Source organism: Pseudophryne corroboree, chromosome 4, assembly GCF_028390025.1.
Source record: "Pseudophryne corroboree isolate aPseCor3 chromosome 4, aPseCor3.hap2, whole genome shotgun sequence".
NCBI lineage: Eukaryota > Metazoa > Chordata > Amphibia > Anura > Myobatrachidae > Pseudophryne > Pseudophryne corroboree.
In genome coordinates this window covers 126463624-126479020 of record NC_086447.1, presented here as the reverse complement: position 1 = coordinate 126479020, position 15397 = coordinate 126463624, and positions in this window count along the sequence as shown.

The following is a 15397-nucleotide window of genomic DNA, read 5'->3' as shown; positions in this document are numbered from 1 at the left end:
GACACAGTACAGTGCGGTAGTTCACGGCTGTGGCTACCTCTGTGTCGGCACTCGGCAGCCCGTCCATAATTGTATATACCAGTGACCTAACCGTGGTTTTTTTTTCTTTCTTTATACATACATACTAGTTACGAGTATACTATATCTTTATCAACCAGTCTATATATTAGCAGCAAACACAGTACAGTGCGGTAGTTCACGGCTGTGGCTACCTCTGTGTCGGCACTCGGCAGCCCGTCCATAATTGTATATACCAGTGACCTAACCGTGGTTTTTCTTTCTTTCTTTATACATACATACTAGTTACGAGTATACTATCTCTTTATCAACCAGTCTATATATTAGCAGCAGACACAGTACAGTGCGGTAGTTCACGGCTGTGGCTACCTCTGTGTCGGCACTCGGCAGCCCGTCCATAATTGTATATACCAGTGACCTAACCGTGGTTTTTTTTTCTTTCTTTATACATACATACTAGTTACGAGTATACTATCTCTTTATCAACCAGTCTATATATTAGCAGCAGACACAGTACAGTGCGGTAGTTCACGGCTGTGGCTACCTCTGTGTCGGCACTCGGCAGCCCGTCCATAATTGTATATACCAGTGACCTAACCGTGGTTTTTTTTTCTTTCTTTATACATACATACTAGTTACGAGTATACTATCTCTTTATCAACCAGTCTATATATTAGCAGCAGACACAGTACAGTGCGGTAGTTCACGGCTGTGGCTACCTCTGTGTCGGCACTCGGCAGCCCGTCCATAATTGTATACTAGTATCCAATCCATCCATCTGCATTGTTTACCTGAGGTGCCTTTTAGTTGTGCCTATTAAAATATGGAGAACAAAAATGTTGAGGTTCCAAAATTAGGGAAAGATCAAGATCCACTTCCACCTCGTGCTGAAGCTGCTGCCACTAGTCATGGCCGAGACGATGAAATGCCAGCAACGTCGTCTGCCAAGGCCGATGCCCAATGGCATAGTACAGAGCATGTCAAAACCAAAACACCAAATATCAGTAAAAAAAGGACTCCAAAACCTAAAATAAAATTGTCGGAGGAGAAGCGTAAACTTGCCAATATGCCATTTACCACACGGAGTGGCAAGGAACGGCTGAGGCCCTGGCCTATGTTCATGGCTAGTGGTTCAGCTTCACATGAGGATGGAAGCACTCAGCCTCTCGCTAGAAAACTGAAAAGACTCAAGCTGGCAAAAGCACCGCAAAGAACTGTGCGTTCTTTGAAATCCCAAATCCACAAGGAGAGTCCAATTGTGTCGGTTGCGATGCCTGACCTTCCCAACACTGGACGTGAAGAGCATGCGCCTTCCACCATTTGCACGCCCCCTGCAAGTGCTGGAAGGAGCACCCGCAGTCCAGTTCCTGATAGTCAGATTGAAGATGTCAGTGTTGAAGTACACCAGGATGAGGAGGATATGGGTGTTGCTGGCGCTGGGGAGGAAATTGACCAGGAGGATTCTGATGGTGAGGTGGTTTGTTTAAGTCAGGCACCCGGGGAGACACCTGTTGTCCGTGGGAGGAATATGGCCATTGACATGCCAGGTGAAAATACCAAAAAAATCAGCTCTTCGGTGTGGAGGTATTTCACCAGAAATGCGGACAACAGGTGTCAAGCCGTGTGTTCCCTTTGTCAAGCTGTAATAAGTAGGGGTAAGGACGTTAACCACCTCGGAACATCCTCCCTTATACGTCACCTGCAGCGCATTCATAATAAGTCAGTGACAAGTTCAAAAACTTTGGGTGACAGCGGAAGCAGTCCACTGACCAGTAAATCCCTTCCTCTTGTAACCAAGCTCACGCAAACCACCCCACCAACTCCCTCAGTGTCAATTTCCTCCTTCCCCAGGAATGCCAATAGTCCTGCAGGCCATGTCACTGGCAAGTCTGACGAGTCCTCTCCTGCCTGGGATTCCTCCGATGCATCCTTGCGTGTAACGCCTACTGCTGCTGGCGCTGCTGTTGTTGCCGCTGGGAGTCGATGGTCATCCCAGAGGGGAAGTCGTAAGCCCACTTGTACTACTTCCAGTAAGCAATTGACTGTTCAACAGTCCTTTGCGAGGAAGATGAAATATCACAGCAGTCATCCTACTGCAAAGCGGATAACTGAGTCCTTGACAACTATGTTGGTGTTAGACGTGCGTCCGGTATCCGCCGTTAGTTCACAGGGAACTAGACAATTTATTGAGGCAGTGTGCCCCCGTTACCAAATACCATCTAGGTTCCACTTCTCTAGGCAGGCGATACCGAGAATGTACACGGACGTCAGAAAAAGACTCACCAGTCTCCTAAAAAATGCAGTTGTACCCAATGTCCACTTAACCACGGACATGTGGACAAGTGGAGCAGGGCAGGGTCAGGACTATATGACTGTGACAGCCCACTGGGTAGATGTATGGACTCCCGCCGCAAGAACAGCAGCGGCGGCACCAGTAGCAGCATCTCGCAAACGCCAACTCTTTCCTAGGCAGGCTACTCTTTGTATCACCGCTTTCCAGAATACGCACACAGCTGAAAACCTCTTACGGCAACTGAGGAAGATCATCGCGGAATGGCTTACCCCAATTGGACTCTCCTGTGGATTTGTGGCATCGGACAACGCCAGCAATATTGTGTGTGCATTAAATATGGGCAAATTCCAGCACGTCCCATGTTTTGCACATACCTTGAATTTGGTGGTGCAGAATTTTTTAAAAAACGACAGGGGCGTGCAAGAGATGCTGTCGGTGGCCAGAAAAATTGCGGGACACTTTCGGCGTACAGGCACCACGTACAGAAGACTGGAGCACCACCAAAAACTACTGAACCTGCCCTGCCATCATCTGAAGCAAGAAGTGGTAACGAGGTGGAATTCAACCCTCTATATGCTTCAGAGGTTGGAGGAGCAGCAAAAGGCCATTCAAGCCTATACAATTGAGCACGATATAGGAGATGGAATGCACCTGTCTCAAGTGCAGTGGAGAATGATTTCAACGTTGTGCAAGGTTCTGATGCCCTTTGAACTTGCCACACGTGAAGTCAGTTCAGACACTGCCAGCCTGAGTCAGGTCATTCCCCTCATCAGGCTTTTGCAGAAGAAGCTGGAGGCATTGAAGAAGGAGCTAAAAGGGAGCGATTCCGCTAGGCATGTGGGACTTGTGGATGCAGCCCTTAATTCGCTTAACAAGGATTCACGGGTGGTCAATCTGTTGAAATCAGAGCACTACATTTTGGCCACCGTGCTCGATCCTAGATTTAAAGCCTACCTTGGATCTCTCTTTCCGGCAGACACAGGTCTGCTGGGGTTGAAAGACCTGCTGGTGACAAAATTGTCAAGTCAAGCGGAACGCGACCTGTCAACATCTCCTCCTTCACATTCTCCCGCAACTGGGGGTGCGAGGAAAAGGCTCAGAATTCCGAGCCCACCCGCTGGCGGTGATGCAGGGCAGTCTGGAGCGACTGCTGATGCTGACATCTGGTCCGGACTGAAGGACCTGACAACGATTACGGACATGTCGTCTACTGTCACTGCATATGATTCTCTCAACATTGATAGAATGGTGGAGGATTATATGAGTGACCGCATCCAAGTAGGCACGTCACACAGTCCGTACTTATACTGGCAGGAAAAAGAGGCAATTTGGAGGCCCTTGCACAAACTGGCTTTATTCTACCTAAGTTGCCCTCCCACAAGTGTGTACTCCGAAAGAGTGTTTAGTGCCGCCGCTCACCTTGTCAGCAATCGGCGTACGAGGTTACATCCAGAAAATGTGGAGAAGATGATGTTCATTAAAATGAATTATAATCAATTCCTCCGCGGAGACATTGACCAGCAGCAATTGCCTCCACAAAGTACACAGGGAGCTGAGATGGTGGATTCCAGTGGGGACGAATTGATAATCTGTGAGGAGGGGGATGTACACGGTGATATATCGGAGGGTGAAGATGAGGTGGACATCTTGCCTCTGTAGAGCCAGTTTGTGCAAGGAGAGATTAATTGCTTCTTTTTTGGGGGGGGTCCAAACCAACCCGTCATATCAGTCACAGTCGTGTGGCAGACCCTGTCACTGAAATGATGGGTTGGTTAAAGTGTGCATGTCCTGTTTTGTTTATACAACATAAGGGTGGGTGGGAGGGCCCAAGGATAATTCCATCTTGCACCTCTTTTTTCTTTTCTTTTTCTTTGCATCATGTGCTGATTGGGGAGGGTTTTTTGGAAGGGACATCCTGCGTGACACTGCAGTGCCACTCCTAAATGGGCCCGGTGTTTGTGTCGGCCACTAGGGTCGCTAATCTTACTCACACAGTCAGCTACCTCATTGCGCCTCTTTTTTTCTTTGCGTCATGTGCTGTTTGGGGAGGGTTTTTTGGAAGGGACATCCTGCGTGACACTGCAGTGCCACTCCTAGATGGGCCCGGTGTTTGTGTCGGCCACTAGGGTCGCTAATCTTACTCACACAGCTACCTCATTGCGCCTCTTTTTTTCTTTGCGTCATGTGCTGTTTGGGGAGGGTTTTTTGGAAGGGACATCCTGCGTGACACTGCAGTGCCACTCCTAGATGGGCCCGGTGTTTGTGTCGGCCACTAGGGTCGCTAATCTTACTCACACAGCTACCTCATTGCGCCTCTTTTTTTCTTTGCGTCATGTGCTGTTTGGGGAGGGTTTTTTGGAAGGGACATCCTGCGTGACACTGCAGTGCCACTCCTAGATGGGCCCGGTGTTTGTGTCGGCCACTAGGGTCGCTAATCTTACTCACACAGTCAGCTACCTCATTGCGCCTCTTTTTTTCTTTGCGTCATGTGCTGTTTGGGGAGGGTTTTTTGGAAGGGCCATCCTGCGTGACACTGCAGTGCCACTCCTAGATGGGCCCGGTGTTTGTGTCGGCCACTAGGGTCGCTAATCTTACTCACACAGTCAGCTACCTCATTGCGCCTCTTTTTTTCTTTGCGTCATGTGCTGTTTGGGGAGGGTTTTTTGGAAGGGCCATCCTGCGTGACACTGCAGTGCCACTCCTAGATGGGCCCGGTGTTTGTGTCGGCCACTAGGGTCGCTAATCTTACTCACACAGCTACCTCATTGCGCCTCTTTTTTTCTTTGCGTCATGTGCTGTTTGGGGAGGGTTTTTTGGAAGGGACATCCTGCGTGACACTGCAGTGCCACTCCTAGATGGGCCCGGTGTTTGTGTCGGCCACTAGGGTCGCTTATCTTACTCACACAGCGACCTCGGTGCAAATTTTAGGACTAAAAATAATATTGTGAGGTGTGAGGTATTCAGAATAGACTGAAAATGAGTGTAAATTATGGTTTTTGAGGTTAATAATACTTTGGGATCAAAATGACCCCCAAATTCTATGATTTAAGCTGTTTTTTAGTGTTTTTTGAAAAAAACACCCGAATCCAAAACACACCCGAATCCGACAAAAAAAATTCGGTGAGGTTTTGCCAAAACGCGGTCGAACCCAAAACACGGCCGCGGAACCGAACCCAAAACCAAAACACAAAACCCGAAAAATTTCAGGCGCTCATCTCTAGCTTTCAGTTGCAAATATGTACAAATTTAAAACTAATTTCTGTGCAATTAAAGTTGCGGACCAGGGGCTCTGGTACAGATTGAGTGGTGTTTTCCTGCGTCTGGGGTGAGAATAAGGTGCAAACTTAAAGAAAAAGTCACTTTGGCTCACTCGCGTCGGGTGTCTTGCTTTACATGTCGTTTTGAGGCTAGGTGTTTAAGGACACATCTATATTCTGTGTTTCTTTAATGTGGATGGCGGAATTTGCATCACTGCTATCCACTTGTTACTCAGGTAGTGCCTATGCAGCCAATCTGCAGAATCACTGCAGTTAGTAAAGACACACTTCTGCCATTTTGCTGAGTGTACGAGCGGTCAGTACACAGAAGCTTCATAGAACACAAAGTGAAGACATCACAAGTGTTTCCAGCGCAGTGCAGCACAGAAGCTGTTTAGTGCACAAAGACTGCATTGTTGTATCTGTAAGAAGCATGAATACAAGACTTACATCCATAATAAGGTTTATCAAGGTAAAAGGTGCAGAGAATAATAAAACCTGAAAGTTTGCTATTGAAATGCAAATGAAGCATGTAAGATTGTGGAAGGTTACAATAGATTCTGATGCAGATCCAAGTCCAGATGATGTAGAGAGGGTAATGAATACTATTGGTTTAAGTGTGGAGCAACATGTGTACGCTATTATACATGAGTAAGACATGTGGACAGCACTACAAGCAGCATACCAGGATGGAGGTCTCATGAGTAGAATAAACATATATTGTAGAACCAAAAATTTAGTCAGTGCAGCAGTATGAGTGATTACAGTGACAAAATTAAGTCTGTTTATCAGCAGCTAATGTCTGTTGGAGTGCAAATATATGACGAAGAGATTGCTACAGCAATGTTGCAGAACTTGGCTCCTATATTTGATTTCCTAGTTGTGGCGTCAGAAGCAAACTCAACAAATTTTACCACAGACACAGTCAGAGCAGTTATTAAATTTCCAAGAAATTGTGCCCTGAATCAAATGCTGAAACTACCGTATTGCATACAAGATGGGAGAAATTCAGAAAATTAAAATTCAAGTGCTACAAGTGTCACAAGATAAGTTACAAGGCATTGACTGCAAGCAAAATAATGTGAATCTTGTGTGCTCTACTTTCTTCTACTACATAGTGAACAAAACATGCTCTACGACATCAGCAAACACTCCTGCCCACCCCACCTTGCCAGCTTCTCTTTAAAGTCATTATTTAGTGCATGCCCTCTTTTGCTTTCACATTAATTACATAAACGTTATCCATTTTCAGCATAACTCCAAAATAATGTGAACATATTAATACTGTCTCAGTGATGAAGTTAGTAAAAGTTAATTTCCCGCACTACCCCCCAGCTGTTACTAAGCAACAGCTCTTATTAATCACAGATTTATTAATAGAAAATTCATGCATGAGAGATTGTCACTAGCTGTGTAATTTTTTTTTATCATCTTAAAATTTCATTAAACATTGGGTATTTTGCCTAATTGACATCACATTCAATTGAAATTGATACACCAACATTTAAAACATCGCATTTGCTGTAAGTATATACCAGAGATGAGCGAGCTTGGTTCTAAGAGAACCAAGTCCACCCAAACTTTCGGGATCCAATGGAATCCGAGCGCCGTCCGAGGATTTGCTGCCTTGCTTGGATTCCAAATCGAGGCAAAACATCATCACAGCATCGGATTTTGCATGTTTTTGATTCGATATAAGTCTCTGCAGCGGTGTTCGGGCACCGTTTCACATATGGCAGCTGTCCTGACTCCACACTGTGTCCATCCACTCCAGTGGCTGCTGTGCTGACTCCACGCTTACTCCATCAACTCCAGTGGCTGCTCTGCTGGCTCCACGCTGTGTCCCTCCACTCCAGTGACTGAGCTGACCTGACCAAGTGGCTGAGCTGACCTGACCTATCTGTGTCCATCCACTCCAGTGGATGAACTGACATGACCTATTTGTGTCCACTATCCATCTATTCCAGTGTGTGGCTGAGTTGATCTGACCTATCTGTGTCTGTCTATACACTCTAGTGCTGAGCTGACCTATACAGTCCCCTAAGGCTCCTTAGTTATTGGCCAAGCTAGATTACTACAGACCAGGTAGTTAGCAAGTCATTGTTTATTATTTTTTCTAGTGCATGAATTTAGATGCATCTATTGTGTGTCACACTGGTGTTTCACTGTAACTTTGCAGACTGTACCCCACTGCCGCCCATTGCTGTTGCTTAGCTGTGTCAGCTTGATAGCCTGGTGCAAAACGTAGGCCTAACATTACTGGAAATTAATGTTATTGAGGTTAATAATACTGTTGAAAAAGTACAGATCCAAAACCAGAACACGTGAGGGTGGTTTTGACAAAACCAAGAAAAAAAAAGGTTAACAAGATCAAAAACCAAAACACGAGGGTTGGCGCACATCTCTAGTTTATACTAGGCTAGCACAGATGAATACTGTATGTAGTTTTCTGAGGGCGTGTTGTGGCCGTGTAGACGGAATTGCAGGTTATGCACAATTGTGTGTTTGCAGAGATGTCTTATTTCAGACAGATCCCTTGCACCAGTTACAAATGCGCATTGATGGTAATGACAGCCACTTCTACAATGGATAGATCAGGGCGTTGCATCTCTGTTTACATTTGAATATTTGCATCTATGCCTGTGCACTCAGTGTGGACAACTTTCGTGCATCTTTGATAGAGAAGACGGCCCTGCTCGAAGGCTTACAATCTATACAATCTTCTCCCCAGAAGCGATTTGATTCACAAGATAAGTGCTACAACAGTGGTTCTCAAACTGTGTGCCGTGGCACCCTGGGGTGCCGTGGGACACTTGCAGGGGTGCCTCATGTTGATGGTCAAGGACCAATTCAAACTATTTATTGTCAATGTAATAGGGAATACAAGTGCTTGTGGCTGCCAATCATAAAATATGTAGACAAACAGAAGTGAATCCTATCCCTCACCACATAACTGACCCTAAGGATGACATACTTTACTTCATTTAATATATTTTTTCTAAATTTCTCAATAAGAAACTTGTGGCCTAGAGGAGCAGTGAAAAAAAAATCAGATTCTCTAGGTTGCCGTGATTCAAAAAAGTTTGGGAACCACTGTGCTACATATTACAATTTGGCTCAGCCAGATTGCAGAGGTTCTTGGTGGGCTGTATGATCCAGTCACAGAGCAATATTGGCCTTGGGTCAGCGGGATGAGTGAGTGTAGAAAGAGAACATACTTTATGTGTAGACTTTGTAGATAGGAGGTAATTCACTTTGCTCCCAGAGCAACCTCAAGGTACTGGAAACATTCCTTAGAGATTCCGGTCCATGGTGCTATAATAGCATCACCCAGTTGCTGGAGATTTGTTGGCTACAAATTCATGCTACAGATCCCCTGTTCCACCATGTTCTCAAGGTTCTGTACTGGAATGACATGGGTAACTGTGGAAGCCATTGTCATGTCTGTGGAACCAGCTTGAGATGATGCATGCTTTGCAGAGTGACGCTGCTGGAAGTAAACAAAACAAAATACCTGTGACAATAAAGGGATACACATGGTCAGCAACAATACTCAGGAATAATGTGGCATTTAAATAATGCCCGGTTCATATTATATTATAAAGAGTGCAAAGAAACTGTATTACTCTGCTACCACCAGCCTGAACTATATAATTGGTTGATTAAATATTTGCATTAATGATTTACCCCATGAGGATGAAAATGAGAATATCTATACTTATACATCTATAGTATATTTTTCTAGGTCGATTAAAATTATATTATTACCATGATGCCCATTTGCTTGTGACACCTAACATGCCCAACACATGCCTGCCACTGTCAGTATTTAATAAAAAAAATAAGCAAAGATGAATGCATGCAATGCAAACACAGTCAGATATTGAGCCTGTATGGAACCCTGCCAATATAACACAGTGCACAGACCCTGGGCCAGGGCAGTAAGCAGCACCTACCCTGACAGCAGAGCCATAATTAGATATTCTGGTGCACTGTGCTCTAGAGAGAACTCATGCACCACCCCCCACCCCTCCTTCAAATTTTGAATACAGATGCATTCCAAAAAGGGGGCGTGGTCTCATGGAGAAGAGGCATTGCTACACAATAATACCCCTAATTTGAATGGTGTCGCACAGTAGGGCAACCAAATTCACATTATACCGCATTACACACATTACATCGCATTACACCCTTATTCATGTTACTTCACACAGTACAGCCCCTGATTCACTTTATGCCACACATTTTCACTTTATGCCACACAGTATTGCATTTTTTCATGTTACTTCACACAGTACTGCCCCTTATTCACTTTATGCCACAAAGTATTGCCCCTTATTCGTGTTACTTCACACAGTCGTATTCCTTATTCACATTACACCACATAGTAGTACCCTTAATTCATGTTATGTCACACAGTAGTAATCCTTATACACACTATGCCACACAGTAGTACCTCTTATACACATTATGCCACACGGTAGTACCTCTTATACACATTATGCCACATAGTAGTACCCCTTATACACATTATGCCCTTAATTGACAATAAAAAACACTAGTCCTGTTGCTAGACCAGGCGTAAACAGGGAGAAGGGGAAGTAGTAGTTGAGTTATAAGGAGAGAGAATTGACTGCAGAGGAAAGGAATGAGTTAAACATCTTGTGAGGGGTGGACCTAGCTGTGAGGAAAGTACAGCCCATAGAAAAAGGGGAGGGTTAATATATATAGGGAAGGCTAGGCCATTTTGTTCTCTCTGTTGGTGAATTGCCTTTGTGAGTGGGTGAGTGCTGCATTGCAGAGTCTCCCCCAATTTTTATTGCATTTTGCTTCCTGCATCCCAATTAAGCCTCTATTATGGCTTCCCGCCCTCGTCGTTCCGCCGGGACCCCAGCTCGCTACCGCGTGTCTGGCGGTGGGGCTGGACCCGTGGACGAGGTGGCTGGCCTGGGGGACGGGGCCCCATCCCCTGGGGCCTTCACAGGTTCGGGAAGGTACTCGGGCCGGCGGACCGGGTCACCCTTGCCGCTTGAGGCCAGGGCGGCTTTGCCGTCCAGGCGCGGGCGGCGGGAAGGGCCAAAGGTCCTGTCAGGTCGCTCGGAGGTGGTAGGGCAGCAGCCCTCACCTCCGAGCCCTGCGGAGGAGACATCCGGGTCGGGTTCACGCGGGCGCGCCAGGCGCCCGTCCGGGGAGCCGCACTCGGCTCCGACTACTCCCCCCTTGCCAAGGCCGAGTGGAGGTGCCAGGCGGGGGGGGGGGAGGCCGGGCGGGAGCCGTTGGTGAGCCGAGCGAGGCCTGTCGCGGGGCCTCGCTCGGCGGTAGATCGAGATGTTTCGGCCGGGGGATCGCGGGCGGGAAGCAGTGGGACGCACGGCAGGCCTCCTTGTCTCCCCAGCCCTCTCCCCTACAGCCGGAGCCCGGCGAGGGGCGGGGGGGAGGAGGAGAGGCAGAAATCAGCCAGGTAATAGCAGGGAGGCACAGACAAGAGATCTCTCCCGACGCGGGGCCCCCCCAGTAGGCGGAGGTAGCTCCGGCCGGCGGGGGATGGGTGCCCGCGGGGAGGAGGAGAGGCATGGCGGCGTTGGCCCCGAAGGGCAGGGGCTGGGAGAGGGAAGTGATGGGTGGGAGACCGGGTCGCGGGATCTCAGGGACGCTGGCGGTTCCCCACCCGATCTGGGCGCCGGACAGCGGGGCCCCGTGTGGCAGCTATTCGGCGCCGGGCGGATCGGCGCACGCCGACGCCGGCCCGGGAACCCACGGGGGATGGCGCCGCGTCTTGGGGTGGTGCTGACCCTCCCGGAACGCTGGCGTCGGCCCTGGCCACGGTGGTGGCGGCGCTGGGGCCGCTGGCTGCGGCCCCGGAACTGGCAAACAGTTCCGGGCGGCGGCTGGCGGTTCTGGTATGCGCGCAATGTTGGCAGCCCAGCGGGTTGCTCGCACCTGCCGGGAGCTAGGCGTGGCTGCGTCGCAACTCCATCAGCAGCCCGGACGGGGCGAGTGGGAGCGGTTAACGGAGACGCCTGCCCCCCGGGGTGCTAGGCGCGCGCCGCGACTGCTGTCTGGATCCTCTGTTCCTCTTTCTTCTACAGGTGAGCGCGAAGACGTGGAGATGACGGGGTCGGAAGATGAGGATGTCGGTTTTGCCACGCCGGAAGATTCCGATTCTGAGCTGTCGACGGCATCAGGTGAGGTGGGGCATTTGGGGTCGGGCTCTTGCACGCGCTCAAGTTCCCGCAGCTCTTCCTCTTCTTCCTCTTCTTCCTCTTCTTCCTCTTCTTCTTCTCTGTCGTCGCAAGCGTCCGAAGTCAGTAGCACGACTAGGGCGAAGAAACGCGCGACGAAATTCGCCAAGAGGGCCGCGGGAGAGGCGGAAGAGGCGTAGGCGGCTTAGCGAGGACGCTGCAGGGCCAAGAAGTGACGCGACCTGCCCGGGGTAGTCCGCTGCGAGTATACTGCCGTGATGCGGGGGCTGAGGGACAGCTGCCGGAGGAAGATTCGCAGGGGGGACTACGTCGATGTGTTCGTCTTGACAAATGAGAAGGAGGACTTTAAGTCGGCGGCAGCAAAGAAGGGCATCGGGGCCGAGGCCTTCCGTACCTTCGACAACTGGCTGGCCGGTTTTTGGATCTTCGCGGCTTGTTACCTAGAAGATAGGCCGGACGAGCACATGAATATCATTAGGTACCTGCATCTCGTACATGATATGCAACGCACATCGTCGGGCACTGAATGGCGTAGATATGACGAAGAGTTCCGGGAGAAGCAGGACGGGTTACAGGTGATGGACTTTGGGTTCAAGGACGTAGAAGTTAGTGATGAGCACCGGAATTTTTTTGTGTTTTGTGTTTTGGTTTTGGGTTCGGTTCCGCGGCCGTGTTTTGGGTTCGAACGCGTTTTGGCAAAACCTCACCAAATTTTTTTTGTCGGATTCGGGTGTGTTTTGGATTCGGGTGTTTTTTTCAAAAAACCCTAAAAAACAGCTTAAATCATAGAATTTGGGGTTCATTTTGATCCCAAAGTATTATTAACCTCAATAACCATAATTTCCACTCATTTTCAGTCTATTCTGAACACCTCACACCTCACAATATTATTTTTAGTCCTAAAATTTGCACCGAGGTCGCTGGATGGCTAAGCTAAGCGACCCAAGTGGCCGACACAAACACCTGGCCCATCTAGGAGTGGCACTGCAGTGTCACGCAGGATGGCCCTTCCAAAAAACACTCCCCAAACAGCACATGACGCAAAGAAAAAAAGAGGCGCAATGAGGTAGCTGTGTGAGTAAGCTAAGCGACCCTAGTGGGCGACACAAACACCTGGCCCATCTAGGAGTGGCACTGCAGTGTCACGCAGGATGGCCCTTCCAAAAAACACTCCCCAAACAGCACATGACGCAAAGAAAAAAAGAGGCGCAATGAGGTAGCTGTGTGAGTAAGCTAAGCGACCCTAGTGGCCGACACAAACACCTGGCCCATCTAGGAGTGGCACTGCAGTGTCACGCAGGATGGCCCTTCCAAAAAACACTCCCCAAACAGCAGCACATGACGCAAAGAAGAAAAAAAAGAGGCGCAATGAGGTAGCTGTGTGAGTAAGCTAAGCAACCCTAGTGGCCGACACAAACACCTGGCCCATCTAGGAGTGGCACTGCAGTGTCACGCAGGATGGCCCTTCCAAAAAACACCCCCCAAACAGCACATGACGCAAAGAAAAATGAAAGAAAAAAGAGGTGCAAGATGGAATTGTCCTTGGGCCCTCCCACCCACCCTTATGTTGTATAAACAGGACATGCACACTTTAACCAACCCATCATTTCAGTGACAGGGTCTGCCACACGACTGTGACTGAAATGACGGGTTGGTTTGGACCCCCACCAAAAAAGAAGCAATTAATCTCTCCTTGCACAAACTGGCTCTACAGAGGCAAGATGTCCACCTCATCATCATCCTCCGATATATCACCGTGTACATCCCCCTCCTCACAGATTATCAATTCGTCCCCACTGGAATCCACCATCTCAGCTCCCTGTGTACTTTGTGGAGGCAATTGCTGCTGGTCAATGTCTCCACGGAGGAATTGATTATAATTCATTTTAATGAACATCATCTTCTCCACATTTTCTGGATGTAACCTCGTACGCCGATTGCTGACAAGGTGAGCGGCGGCACTAAACACTCTTTCGGAGTACACACTTGTGGGAGGGCAACTTAGGTAGAATAAAGCCAGTTTGTGCAAGGGCCTCCAAATTGCCTCTTTTTCCTGCCAGTATAAGTACGGACTGTGTGACGTGCCTACTTGGATGCGGTCACTCATATAATCCTCCACCATTCTTTCAATGGGGAGAGAATCATATGCAGTGACAGTAGACGACATGTCCGTAATCGTTGTCAGGTCCTTCAGTCCGGACCAGATGTCAACATCAGCAGTCGCTCCAGACTGCCCTGCATCACTGCCAGCGGGTGGGCTCGGAATTCTGAGCCTTTTCCTCGCACCCACAGTTGCGGGAGAATGTGAAGGAGGAGATGTTGACAAGTCGCGTTCCGCTTGACTTGACAATTTTGTCACCAGCAGTTCTTTGAACCCCAGCAGACTTGTGTCTGCCGGAAAGAGAGATCCAAGGTAGGTTTTAAATCTAGGATCGAGCACGGTGGCCAAAATGTAGTGCTCTGATTTCAACAGATTGACCACCCGTGAATCCTTGTTAAGCGAATTAAGGGCTCCATCCACAAGTCCCACATGCCTAGCGGAATCGCTCTGTGTTAGCTCCTCCTTCAATGTCTCCAGCTTCTTCTGCAAAAGCCTGATGAGGGGAATGACCTGACTCAGGCTGGCAGTGTCTGAACTGACTTCACGTGTGGCAAGTTCAAAAGGTTGCAGAACCTTGCACAACGTTGAAATCATTCTCCACTGCGCTTGAGACAGGTGCATTCCACCTCCTATATCGTGCTCAGTTGTATAGGCTTGAATGGCCTTTTGCTGCTCCTCCAACCTCTGAAGCATATAGAGGGTTGAATTCCACCTCGTTACCACTTCTTGCTTCAGATGATGGCAGGGCAGGTTCAGGCGTTTTTGGTGGTGCTCCAGTCTTCTGTACGTGGTGCCTGTACGCCGAAAGTGTCCCGCAATTCTTCTGGCCACCGACAGCATCTCTTGCACGCCCCTCTCGTTTTTTAAATAATTCTGCACCACCAAATTCAAGGTATGTGCAAAACATGGGACGTGCTGGAATTTGCCCATATTTAATGCACACACAATATTGCTGGCGTTGTCCGATGCCACAAATCCACAGGAGAGTCCAATTGGGGTAAGCCATTCTGCGATGATCTTCCTCAGTTGCCGTAAGAGGTTTTTAGCTGTGTGCGTATTCTGGAAAGCGGTGATACAAAGCGTAGCCTGCCTAGGAAAGAGTTGGCGTTTGCGAGATGCTGCTACTGGTGCCGCCGCTGCTGTTCTTGCGGCGGGAGTCCATACATCTACCCAGAGGGCTGTCACAGTCATATAGTCCTGAGCCTGCCCTGCTCCACTTGTCCACATGTCCGTGGTTAAGTGGACATTGGGTACAACTGCATTTTTTAGGACACTGGTGAGTCTTTTTCTGAGGTCTGTGTACATTTTCGGTATCGCCTGCCTAGAGAAATGGAACCTAGATGGTATTTGGTACCGGGGACACAGTACCTCCAACAAGTCTCTAGTTGCCTCTGCAGTAATGATGGATACCGGAACCACGTTTCTCACCGCCCTGGATGCCAAGGCCTCAGTTATCCGCTTTGCAGCAGGATGACTGCTGTGATATTTCATCTTCCTCGCAAAGGACTGTTGGACAGTCAATTGC